This window comes from Talpa occidentalis, unplaced genomic scaffold (assembly GCF_014898055.3).
Source record: "Talpa occidentalis isolate TD23 unplaced genomic scaffold, MPIMG_talOcc4v2.1, whole genome shotgun sequence".
In the NCBI taxonomy this organism is placed as follows: domain Eukaryota; kingdom Metazoa; phylum Chordata; class Mammalia; order Eulipotyphla; family Talpidae; genus Talpa; species Talpa occidentalis.
In genome coordinates this window covers 53,643,228-53,655,289 of record NW_026555331.1, presented here as the reverse complement: position 1 = coordinate 53,655,289, position 12,062 = coordinate 53,643,228, and the positions used below count along the sequence as shown (strand labels likewise).

Sequence of the window (12,062 nt, the reverse complement as noted above, 5' to 3'; positions counted from 1 at the left end):
AAGAGCTGATGAGACTCAACAAAAACAAGGTAAATAATCTAGTCAATAAAGGAGCAGAAGAACTTAAAAGACATTTCTCCAAAGAGGAGATGCAAATGGCCAACAGGCATATGAAAATATTTTCAGCATCACTTGTAATCAGGGATATGCAAATCAAAACTACAATGAGATACCATCTTACACCAGTGAGAATGGCACATATTAAAAAAACTAGCAACAACAAATGTTGGCAAGGATGTGGAGAAAAAGGAACTCTCCTGCATTGCTGGTGGGAGTGCAAACTGGTCCAACCACTATGAAGAGCTGTGCGGAGATTCCTCAACCTGCTAAAGATGGAGCTTCCATATGATCCAGCAATTCCACTCCTAGGTATTTACCCAAAGGACACAGAATCATTAATTCAAAAGGGCAACTGCACCCTATGTTTATAGCAGCGCTATTTACAATAGCTAAGCTTTGGAAACAATCCGAATGCCCAACAATAGATGACTGGATCAAGAAGATGTGGTATGTATACACAATGGAATATTACTCAGCAATCAAAAAAGATAAACTCATGCAATTTGCAGCATGGATGGAGCTGGAAGGGATCATGCTCAGCAAAATAAGCCTGAAAGAAAAAGAAAAATACCAGATGGTCTCACTTATAGCAGGGATTTAGGAAACCTAAACAAGGGACCAGGAAAAAGACTAATTATAATAAAGTAAAAATCAAAATCAACAAGCAACTATAAACCAGAGACACACTACAGGTGGGTGAGGAGGGAGTAGGATCAAAACCAGGGTGGGGAGGGGTGGGAATTGTATGGGAACTATAAACAAGATGAAAATGCATACATTGTGCAAAAATGAAAAATGATGTAAAAATGTATGAAATAAAAAAAGTAAACTTTGGAGAGTTCAGATAAAGAACACTATATACAATGGTGAAATCTCATGAAAGAACTGGACAAATTAATGTAATGCAAAAAAATACCTAGAAACAAAAAAAGATGATGCAAATTACTGGATATGAACAAGTCAATGGAAATTCCCATGCCATAAGCAGACAGGTCCTTAGAATATTAAATCATTGTTCATTAAGAGATTGTGGGTCCTTTCAGAAGTGTTGGAGTGCAAGTTTATAGGATCACTAAGAATACCCTCAGTGGTGAAAGGCAGTGTCTACAATTTCAGTGGATAGGATACAAATGCATATTAGTTTCTGTGTTTTGGGGAACTTAAATTCCCAGGCCTTTGAGTATGTGTTTTGGAGAGTGGGACATGGGATATTCTCACTCTGTGAAATACCAGATACTGACTCATTGTTCCTGGAGTCGGCTGCTGCCTAGGTTATTTGGTGGTGGTGTGAGAGAGGACACATTGGGGAAAGTATGATGTAATGTAAAAGAGTTAAACATTCAGAGTTAGAATTTTAGAGATGGGACATCTGTGTTTGGAATTTAGTGTTGACATAGGAAATTACTTGATTTGTAGAAAATAAAAGGCAAATAGAGAGGGAGGGAGGAAAGGAGGAAGTGATGGAAGAAAGAAGGGAAAGAGGACAAAGGAAGGGAGAGAGAGAAAAAGAATGAATTTTTTTTTTAAGAATGCACACTTGTGGGAGTATCAAATCAGGGAAGACTACACTGTAATGTCTTGTAGGGTCTGTTTTTGCAAGTGAGGCTTCTGTGGCAGCAAAAAGTAGATGCAAAGCTATCCTGAATTGAATATGGAAGTCATTTGTTGGACCCATTCCTTATTTTATGGTGTGTCAGACCCTTGAATTCATGGAAAACAGGGAGAAGAGACACAAAAATCTTGCTACCAAGGTAGATTTGGAATCCAAGAATTACACTGAAAATTAATAAAGATAGGATTGCAGACTATATTTTCACCCTCAGTAGAAGAGCATATGTTCAGTCTGCAGCAAGTAAGAATTGTTTATAATTAGATAAATCTGTATTTTTAGCAAACTATATTTTAAAGACATCATTAGACCCTCCTAGTGTTCCACCAGAAAATAAGTAACAAGAGAATAAAGAATTCTACCCAGTCCATCTCTTCAACTTCTACTTTTCCAGCCCCTTCTTTCAGTTTGCTGGTGGGGGCAGGGGAAATATTCTCATCACTCACAGTGCTTTATTAATAGTCATAACAGTTCCTAAAGAACTTGGAAAATATTTTGCATGGAACAAACTTTGAAAGAAGACACTGAGTGACTCAAACGCACTTATTCTCACAGATAATCACTAGTACATTGATGCAGCCTGTGTGTTTTTGTTTTGTCATACAAAGTACTATCTGCCCAGCTAACACCCAAACCCTACCTGATACCTGCCAGAAACACCAACATTAGAGTAGGCACTTTAGCTTGAATTTATTTCTTAGTCCCAAAACCAAATATCTATGATTTACTCCCTAGATCAGTTATATTCATTCAGTGAGTCCTTTTGGTGTCCTTGACTCCTGAGGCAAATTGGTCTGCAGCTTCACCCAGCTACCTACTATTCCCTACCTGCCAACATGGTACATTCAACGTCCATGTATTTTATTTAGCCCCACTAAATCTTCATTCCACCATCCAGAATGCCAATATTAAAATAAAAATTGCTCTTTTATATATGACCTCTAAATTCTAAACTTTTATTTTGTACTTTTAGAATTCCCTTTCAGAATTTCAATAAAAACCTCTATGCACTGCCTTCATCCACTTAGCTTGTTTATTTCCACATGGCCAGACATTCAAGACTAACTTTAAAAAACAAATCAATTTTCCTAATTGCCAGTAAACATCATCAGGTATGAGATGTCTTTGGGAAATGTGTTTCAATATCCAAACAAGTCTAACAAACTTTTGTACCAATACTTCGTATAATGAGACCATTTTCTGTACTCTCTGTGAAGACTACAGACATAAATGAAAAATTCTAAAACTGTTAATGCACAATGACATTTTGTTAGCAGATAAAAGTGCTAGTATTTTGGGTCTCCCTGTTGGTGTAGGGGTTAAAGTCTCAGCAGTATCAAGCTATTGGCCACTGTGGCATTAGTTTGATACCATCAGGGAGCTGAACCACATGGCACAGCAGACCTCTCCTCTCTCCCCTCAGCAGTGTATTTCAGTAAAATCTGCTTGTTCTGCTCCCCACTCTGACTCTGGTGAATCCTCTCACCCTTCTACCCCCACGTCCCTGGGTTACACCCCAATTCATGTATGCATAAATAAATAAAACTAAATCTTTTTTAAAAAGTGCTAGTATTTTGAAAACAAATTAAGACAAACAAAACATAAGAGAGACAGTTTTGTGAAGGAGAGTGGTATCATGAACTTTGGGAACTGAATGAAATTTCAATCTAGTTTGACCATTTTTCTGTGTGAAGAATTACCTCTTCAACATATAAAATGCTTGATTAATATTTTGAGTGAAAGGACTGTTGCAAAAATGACTTTATTTATTTATTTATATTTATTAAACACAGTTATTTTGAATATAAATCCCATCATGCTATTTCATTCCTTGAACAATTTTTCTGAATCTTATGAGATAAATCAATATGACCAAATATATTAGCACATGCATGTATGCATGCACACGAACACACACACACACACACACATTAAACTTATATGTAATGGATAAAATGTGTTTTTTTTTAATCCAGTAAGTAAATCTGTTTAAAGATAAAATTCTTAATTCTCCCTGACTAAAGTTAAATAAAACCTAGACTGATTTTTGGTAATGTAATAAAGCCCCTGACTATAAAAATAGTTCAGATTATAAGTATAAATAATTTAAAAAGAAATGCAGCTTCTTAATTTCTTTGCACATAGCAATGTAACTGGATCAAATTCAGATTTTTACCACCAAGGAAAGGTATCAAAAATATAAAACAAATAATTTTTTATATATTGAAAGCCACTTAACAATTTTCCTTTCAACCTTTCAATGTCACATTTTTCTGGAACATATAGCAAGAAACTTCAAGCCATTTTCTTTTCTTTTAAAGATTTATTTATTTATTTATACAAGCACTGGGTATAGTCAGAAGCTTGGGAGGGAGAGAGAATTCACCAGAGCCAGAGCAGGGAATAGAACAGGCAGACTGATGAAATACACTGCTGCAGGGAGCAGCAGACAGCAGGAGAGGTCTGTGTGCCATGTGGGTCCCTCGACAGTGGCTGGGGATAGAACCGGCGCTGCAGAGGCTGCAGGCAGCTTCACATCCCAGTGCTCAACTGCTGTGCCACCAGGGGAGGCCCTCAAGCCATTTTCATGTAGATCCAAGAAGATATCACATATTTTAGATTAAAATGAGTGAAAGCACGTAGAAAAATTATCAAAAGTATTACAAAGTCTTATACCTCTTCTATGAACAGTTTATTTCAAATTAAAGGTAGTGTGAAAATAGCTCTCTTTTTTCAATATAATTTCAAAGTCAATTTACAACAGGATATGTATTAAAGAACATTAGACAAATAATTTCAATTTGTGTATTTGGATTGCATCATTTCTGTTTTACTTTTTTAATACAGTGCTTTATCCCTAATAGACATCAGTTTCCACAGATTGCTGTATAAGAATAGTGGAAACTTGAGAAATTAATTACAACTACTTGTCAGTTTCAATAATTAACATGATTTTAGGTATGTCAGACAGATTCACAGAAAGATCTGAATTATAGGCTTAATTTACATACTTCCTATTTTTGACAGCTGGAGCTAAAAATATTGGGTGTTTCTTTTCAGTTGCTTTTCAAACTGTACAAGCAGAAAAATAAATGACAAGAGAAGTTTAACCCCATAAAACCTTTCCACTTTGACTTACTCTTTTATAATAGTTTAATGAAAATATAGGTAGAGGTCACATTTATAATTTATTTTATGAGTGCTGGCTTATTTTTTGTACAATTATACAATTTTGTACAGTGCTAATGGTATACAAATACAAATTTTAATCTTATTATATTTTTGGACACCATTTTGGAACAATTTTACATTATTTTTTCTTTGGGAAATTTTTTGGGGCAAATGTCACAGTAAAAACTTAAGTGATATTTGAATTTATATTGGATCATAATAAGGTATGCATCTAGCCTTTCCTTAATTCTACTCTTCTGCATAGATGTAGATAAAGATAATGACAACTTGTTTAAAATGTTCTTATTTAACACAATAATTTCAGTTCTAGTAATTTATCTTAAGGAAAAGAGTATGAGTAATGGTTTTCAAGTTATTTCAATTATAAGCTAGAAAAAAAAATTCTTAGTAATCCAAAAATCCAACAAAAAATAGTTACATAATTTAGAGTCATTTCATAAGATAAAATAAGCAGCAACCATTAAAAAATTGCACTTTGGTAACATATCTTGTGATATCAAAAATGTGTAAATAATCACAATCAAGCTATGCAGGCATAATACTCATCATGCTCCTGAACAGTATTGGAATTTGATCAACAAAGATTTGTATAATTCAGGCCTTTTACCTTATAGAACTCCCCTCCACACATACAGATATGATGAAAATATATTTTTGACACAATTATTAGGAAAAATATAAGCTCTCTGGCATGGCAAGGAAGTCTGTGGGCAACGAGAATTGAGAAAGTGGGAAATAGAAGTCAATAAACTCAGATATAAACTTCCACATATTCTGAGACTCCCTGAGTCAGGAGAGCAACTCTAGGAGGCCACTTCATAGGAGGCTCATGTGGTTATGAAGGTCAAGAAACTGTTATCTGCTAACTAGAGAATCAGGAGACTGGTGTTGTCCCCAATCCCAGGCCCTGGGGGGCACTGGTGTCAGTCCCAGTGCTCAGAGGCCAAAGGCTGAAAAAATCAGACTCTCTGATGTTCAAGGGCTGAAGAGTGACAGAGCTCAGAGAGCAAATTCATCCTTATTCTTCCTTTTTATTTCACCCTGGCTCTCAACAAATCGAATGATGCCAACCCACACTGGTGAGGACGGATCTCTTTACTCACTGGGTAAAGGTGTTTAGGAAAATGGGGAGTTACTGCTGAAGGTATGGAGGAAGGTTGCACACCTTGAGAATAAACTAAAAATTATTAAATTGTGATGTTATTAAAACTAATGGGTTAATCCTTGATATGCAAATAATTTTTGATATGTAAATTATATCCCATAGTTATTGCCAACAAATTGTTATTTTTGTCTTTAAAATGTTTTATTTTTACATTTAAATATTATATCCATTGGAATTTATTTTGCTATAGAAGATGTTGTAAGAAGTTGACATTTTTCCTTTATGTCTTACATCATTTACTGAATAATCTAATTTATTCATAAAGATATGAAATGCCATCTTTATAATTTGGTCAACTGCCACACCTACATATGAACTCATGTTAATTTGTTGCATTCCTGTGTTAGTACCTCCTTTAATCCCACCATTTTATAAAATATTTACAGTTTTATTGCTACTTCTCTCTTTACTCTTTTTCAAATTTATTTACTATTTCAAATATTTTGCTCCAATATTTTAAATTAATAATCATTAACATCAAGAATACAATTAGTATTTTACTTGTACAGAATTAACAGAACATACAAAAATCGTCACCTATACTCATTTTATTGATGCATATTTTTCATTTACAAACTTTGGTAGAGTTTTTAAATTATGTTTAATACTAAATACTTTGTTATTGCTGATACTTTAATGTATGATATATTTTATTACTTTAGTCTGATTCTAATTTTGTTTAAAATTAAACTACTTGATTTGGGTCTGTTTTGTTTGTTTGCTTACACTTTTAATTGAAGTACTGTTGTTTTACATCATCTTTAGTATTTTGGAGGGAGTGGATCTCCCCCTTCAGGTATAGTCATTGCAGTAACCCACCACCAAAGCATCCAGGTGTTAATTGGATAGACGATTACTCAACATTTTTTTAAGTTTTTTTTTTTTTTAAAGATTTATTTATACAAGAACCGGGGTACAGGCCAGATGTGCGGGAGGGTAAAAGAAGTCACCAGAGACAGAGCGGGCATCAGAACAGCAGACTGACGAAATACATTGTTGAAGGGAGCAGCGGGCGTGGCAGGAGGGGTCTGCCATGCCATGTGGGACCCTCGCCGGCCTGCCGGGATCCAACCCGCGCTGCAGAGACTGCGGGACAGCTTCACGGTCCAGCGCTCAACCGCCTTCGCCACCAGCGGAGCCCTACTCAACATTTTTTAGTTTTCAGATGACTCTTTTATTTACAAAGTCAACCACCTGAAAATGAAGTTTCAATTATTGTTTTCTAATATTTGTTCTCTTTTTTGTGTATTTCCATTGGCCAGAAGTTCTATTTTTCTTAATGCATTCTTTGTTTTATCCTGACATTATTAGACGTCTTTTTAGTGCTATTCTACTTTTTTATTTTTTTTGAGGAAAAAATATTGACATATCTTGACAGCATTCCAAGCTAGGGGAGCAGCAAATGAATGTAAACTCTATGACCTAAGAATGTTCTTGGTAGAGTTGAGTAATTAAGTCAAGGTCTCTGGAGGAGGCTCAAATCAGGGATGCCCTCCAAGGCACAGGGTAACAGTTCGCGTTTCCTGGAAGGTCCCTGGCTGAAGGTCAGCAAGTCCTGTGTCCCAGGAAATACTTCAGTTCTGGGCAAGCCAGTTGAGTTGGTCACCCAACCAAATGGAGGACCACGTAGATCACGGTGTAGGGTGTATGAAATTGCTCAGGCTTTTACACCGCTCGCCTCGGTGGCTACCTTCTGCGGCCTTAAACCGCGGAGACGCTTGGGAGCTTGGGCTCGGGGTGCGCATGCCTGATGGCGGACACTAGAGTACGGTGTGGGCCCACCTGCACCCAGAGGCCCCAATATAAGGGCAGCGTCACTCAGAGACGTCATGAAAACGCCAGAGAACGCCCAGAGCGCCCTGGCCCAGGTCTCCCTATGTTGCCCACCTGCACGGCTGCCCCTACACAAGGTAAGGAATTTGCGAGGCGTTACACATGCAGTAGAAGCAATTGCAAAGTTTCGAACAGAAGTTTAAACTCCGCAGTAATTTAAATTGAAGAACAGGAGGTTCTCAGTAGCCAGTTTTCTCGATTTCATCCGGGAGCATTGATACTTTGGTTTCTGTTCTGTGGTCGATATTAAATATTATTAATTCAAATTAGCCCACGTTCACAAATTTATGTGTGGGACAGTGTGAAACATTAGATAATATTTTTATTAGGCATCTGTATTGTCTTTGGTTTAAATGTGACGTTTTCCATTGTTCCCTGGCTAAAATCATTATTAATGGTATTAGCAAATATTTTTTCAATATAATTTAATTGTTTTCAATTAAATTAACATCTGTTTAATTATTCATTTACTGTATGTTCTTATTTTATTTTTCTGGATTTTTGTGTCAAATTAACTATTTTCTTACTAGTATAAACACATAAGACTATGAATTAAATGAACATAATGCTAGACCTCCCCAAAGAATCTCCACACAATGCTTATAATATATTTTTAAGATATTCTGTAATTTCATTTTGAGTTTTTATTTTATGTGGAGGTTGCTGTAAAGTGTGGATTTTAATTTTGGAAAGTTATTTTTTTGTTTAGTCTTAGCATTTTTAATTCCAGTTTTATTGAATTTTAGACAGAAAATGTTTTGACTTTCTCATGGTTTCTTTTTAAAAATGTGATATGAGTACCTAAACAGAAATTACTCTCGTTTTATTTATTCATTAATAATTCTTTATTACATTGTCATTATTGTGCTATTTGCTCTTTTGATTTTTCTTTTCACTCATTTTTATTTTGTAAAACTTCTATATGGTTGTTCATTCTTCAGGTTTAAATAACTTTAAATAGTATGCCATGTAAAATGAGCATATCATATATATATGAAGTCTGGATATTGAGCAGATCATTTTGGTGAATGTTCCAAGAGCAATTGAAAAGAAGATGCATTCAGTTGTTGGGAATTGTGTAATCAATAAACAGCAACCAGGTCAGGTTGAATGGTAATGTTCAGCTCTCCTATATCCTTTTTGAAAATCTCTGTATTTGTTGTACAATTGAGAAAGGTTGAAATCTGCAAGTGTGGATTTTTCTTTCTTTTAGTTCTATTAGTGTCTGCCTCACATATTTTTTAAGCTCTGTTAATATGTGTGTACAAATCAAATTATTAGGTAATCCCCTCTTTATTTCTGGCAATTGTCCTTGTTCTTGAAATAATTTTTCTGATAGTAACATTGCCATTCTGGTTTTCATTTGAGTAATAGCTGTATTAAATAGCATATGCATGCTTTTGCTTTTTATACATCTATATTGTTATATTTTAGGTTCATTTTATTTTAGATTATATGTAGTTTGCTTTCTTCTGCAATTTGACACTTTTAATTGGTGCATTTAGGACATGTTTATTTGATGTATTATATGGTTGCATTTTGGTTTACCATCATATTGATTTTCTGTTTGTCACTTTTATTTTTCATTCTTTTTCCTCTTCTTCCATCTTATTAAGCTTATTAGTTTTTTGACTTTCTACTACTATAGTTGTTTTTTTTTTTTTTGTCATTGCTTGAGGGTGATAATAGACATAACAAGTTTTTCATCATCTACTTAGTCTAGTTTACCATTTCAAGTGCAATATGGAGAACTTAGAGGATTGTCATAGTGTTCCAGCTTAAATGCTATATGACCTCATTTCTATACATTGAGAACACAATCAACCAATATTAAAATGCATGCTTTAAGCAATCATTCATATTTTTAAAAATATGAGAAAAGATAGCCTGATATTTTTACACAGATATTTGCTATGTCTCTTATTCTTCTTTCATCCTTACAATTTCACATTTCTTTCTAGTATAATTTTCCTATTCCTGAAAAACTTTCTTCAGTATTTATTTTATAGAAGGCTTGCTTTTAGTAAATTATTTTAACTTTCTTTCATTTAAAAATACCTTCATACCTAATGTAGATTTTTCTTTGATACAGATGTATGGATTAACAGTCTTTCTACACTTGAAAAAATATTCTTCAGGTGCCTTCTGTGGTTTTTGATGAGGAATCTGAAGTCATTTGATCTTTTCCCAATATAGAAGATGCTGTTTTTCTCTGGCTATTTTCAAAGTTTTTTCTTTGGTTTTCCTTATCTGACAATAATGAGTGTTTATCATTTTTTTGCCTTTCTGAATTTCTTGAATCTGTAAATTTATGTCTCTTACCAAATTACGTTTTCAGCAATTACTTATTCTGCATCACCCTTTTTCCTTTCTTCTCCAACAATCCTATATAACATGAGTGCTAAACCCTTTGAGATTGTATTCTGTATCCCATAGGCTTTATCCACTCTTTTTAATTGTTTTTCTTTTAATATAAGTTGCAAATTTTCTATCCATCTATCTTTATAGACTCTTCTTTATCTTTTCCATTTTGCTACTAATTCCTGGCAGTGAAATGTATTTTATTTAATTTTTCATTTTCAAAATTCCCATTTAATCTTCATAGTTGTTTTATTTCCTTGTGGACAACTCTGCCTACATTCATTTCAAGAGGTTTTGCTGTTATTTAATGAATGTGATTATATAATAGCTGCATTAAGGTCCATATTTTGTGATTTTACCATCTGAGTCATCTGTGAGTTGATGTTTGCTTATTAACTTCCCCTTAAAAATGTTGAAATTGTCTTGGATCTTTGTATGTTGAATAACTTTGGTTATATAATAAATATTTTCTCTCTTACGTCATGAGAAAATTCTCTGCGGAATATTGAAATGTTTGTTGTAGCTTACATTCAAATTCAAGCCTTTAATGGGCTGTGGTTTCTGTGTCTATTTAATTTTCAAAGCCTCTTCAGTGGTCTTTAGATTAATTCTACATGCAGTTGTAGGCATGGGTAGTGGTCTACGCAAGTGTTAAATTCTCAAAACTTTTCTCAAAATATATTGGATCAGTTCTCTACATGCATAGTCTGGGATAGTCAATAGTCAATCAATGATGGACTCTTTCTCTTATTACCTCTTACTATGGTTTTCCCCCATACTACTGGGCACCCATGGAACCCAGCCCTCTAATAAAAACTTAGAGTTTTGGGGCTACCAAACTAGATCTGCCTTGGAAGTGAGCAGGCTAGCAAATAGGGGAAGAGGAAAATAGTGAGGATTCCCTCTATACTCCTTGGCACATAGGGATCCTCTTGTAAGAAAGAAGGACTTTCTTAAAGTTTTAGGCATCTGCATGGGAACCAAAGGTGCAAACATTCATAATCATGACCAGAAGATAAAAATTTAAATAAAAGAACTCTCACAATTTCTGCCCCACAAAGGCTCTTCAGACTCTTCACTGACATATGGCCAAAAAAAGTGGGAAGAGGGAAGAGGATATTTTTTAACTTTTCTCTTCTGTGGCTGCTGTGAAGTTTAGTGATTTGAGCTATCCTAGAGTGTAAGCCAAGAGATATGAAAGAAAAAAAATAAGAAATGAATTAAAACTTACCATTTTATCTGAGGCAGAATAGCAATAGCTTTAGGGAAATCTTTTGCAAAATAGACTGATGTGCAAAAGAGTAAATTTAAGAAAGTAAGCTGGCAATCTAAACCAAGTAAACACATGTATGTTCCTTTAAAATCTGCTTACCTGGAGTACAAGAATGTTTTCACCTTTAAAATAAGTGACTAAGATGGTGCTTCCATTCCAGGCTTAATGTGATGTCATAATGTGGGGAAGGTTGGAGGGGGTGGAGCAGTTGGGCTATGACTTCCAGCAAGTTAGTACTCAAAGGATATGGTGAGGGGGACAGGCAAGGCAGGGACCCTGAATTTCTTGTACCTAAATAACTTCTGACAAAGTGCTTATGCATAATGAAACAGCAGCGGGAGACTCTGTAACACATCCTGTTTTCATCTTGCCTTCACTGTGTTGCTTGTTTTAAAATTAAAATGTTTTAGCATTAGAGAAGATGATTAAAGAACTCTGTAATTTTGAGTATGGTCAAGTTCATACCTCTGTTTTCCAAATCAGTTGTTACAAGAAGATAAATGACTGCAAATAGGCTATCGATCATCTTCTATATATATAATACTTTATTGACTCAGAGAAATGCTTTC

General features: G+C 34.7%; 1 long non-coding RNA gene across 3 annotated transcripts in view; it reads right to left on the bottom strand.

Moving 5' to 3' along the window:
- Positions 1–11,607, bottom strand: part of LOC129145297 (uncharacterized) — a 64,660-nt gene extending 53,053 nt beyond the window's left edge. For 2 of the 3 annotated variants that reach the window (XR_008550636.1, XR_008550637.1), the window contains exon 1: positions 11,593–11,607. This is a non-coding gene — a long non-coding RNA (uncharacterized LOC129145297). The other variant, XR_008550638.1, reaches the window with a different exon arrangement.
- Positions 11,608–12,062: the final 455 nt, after the last annotated feature.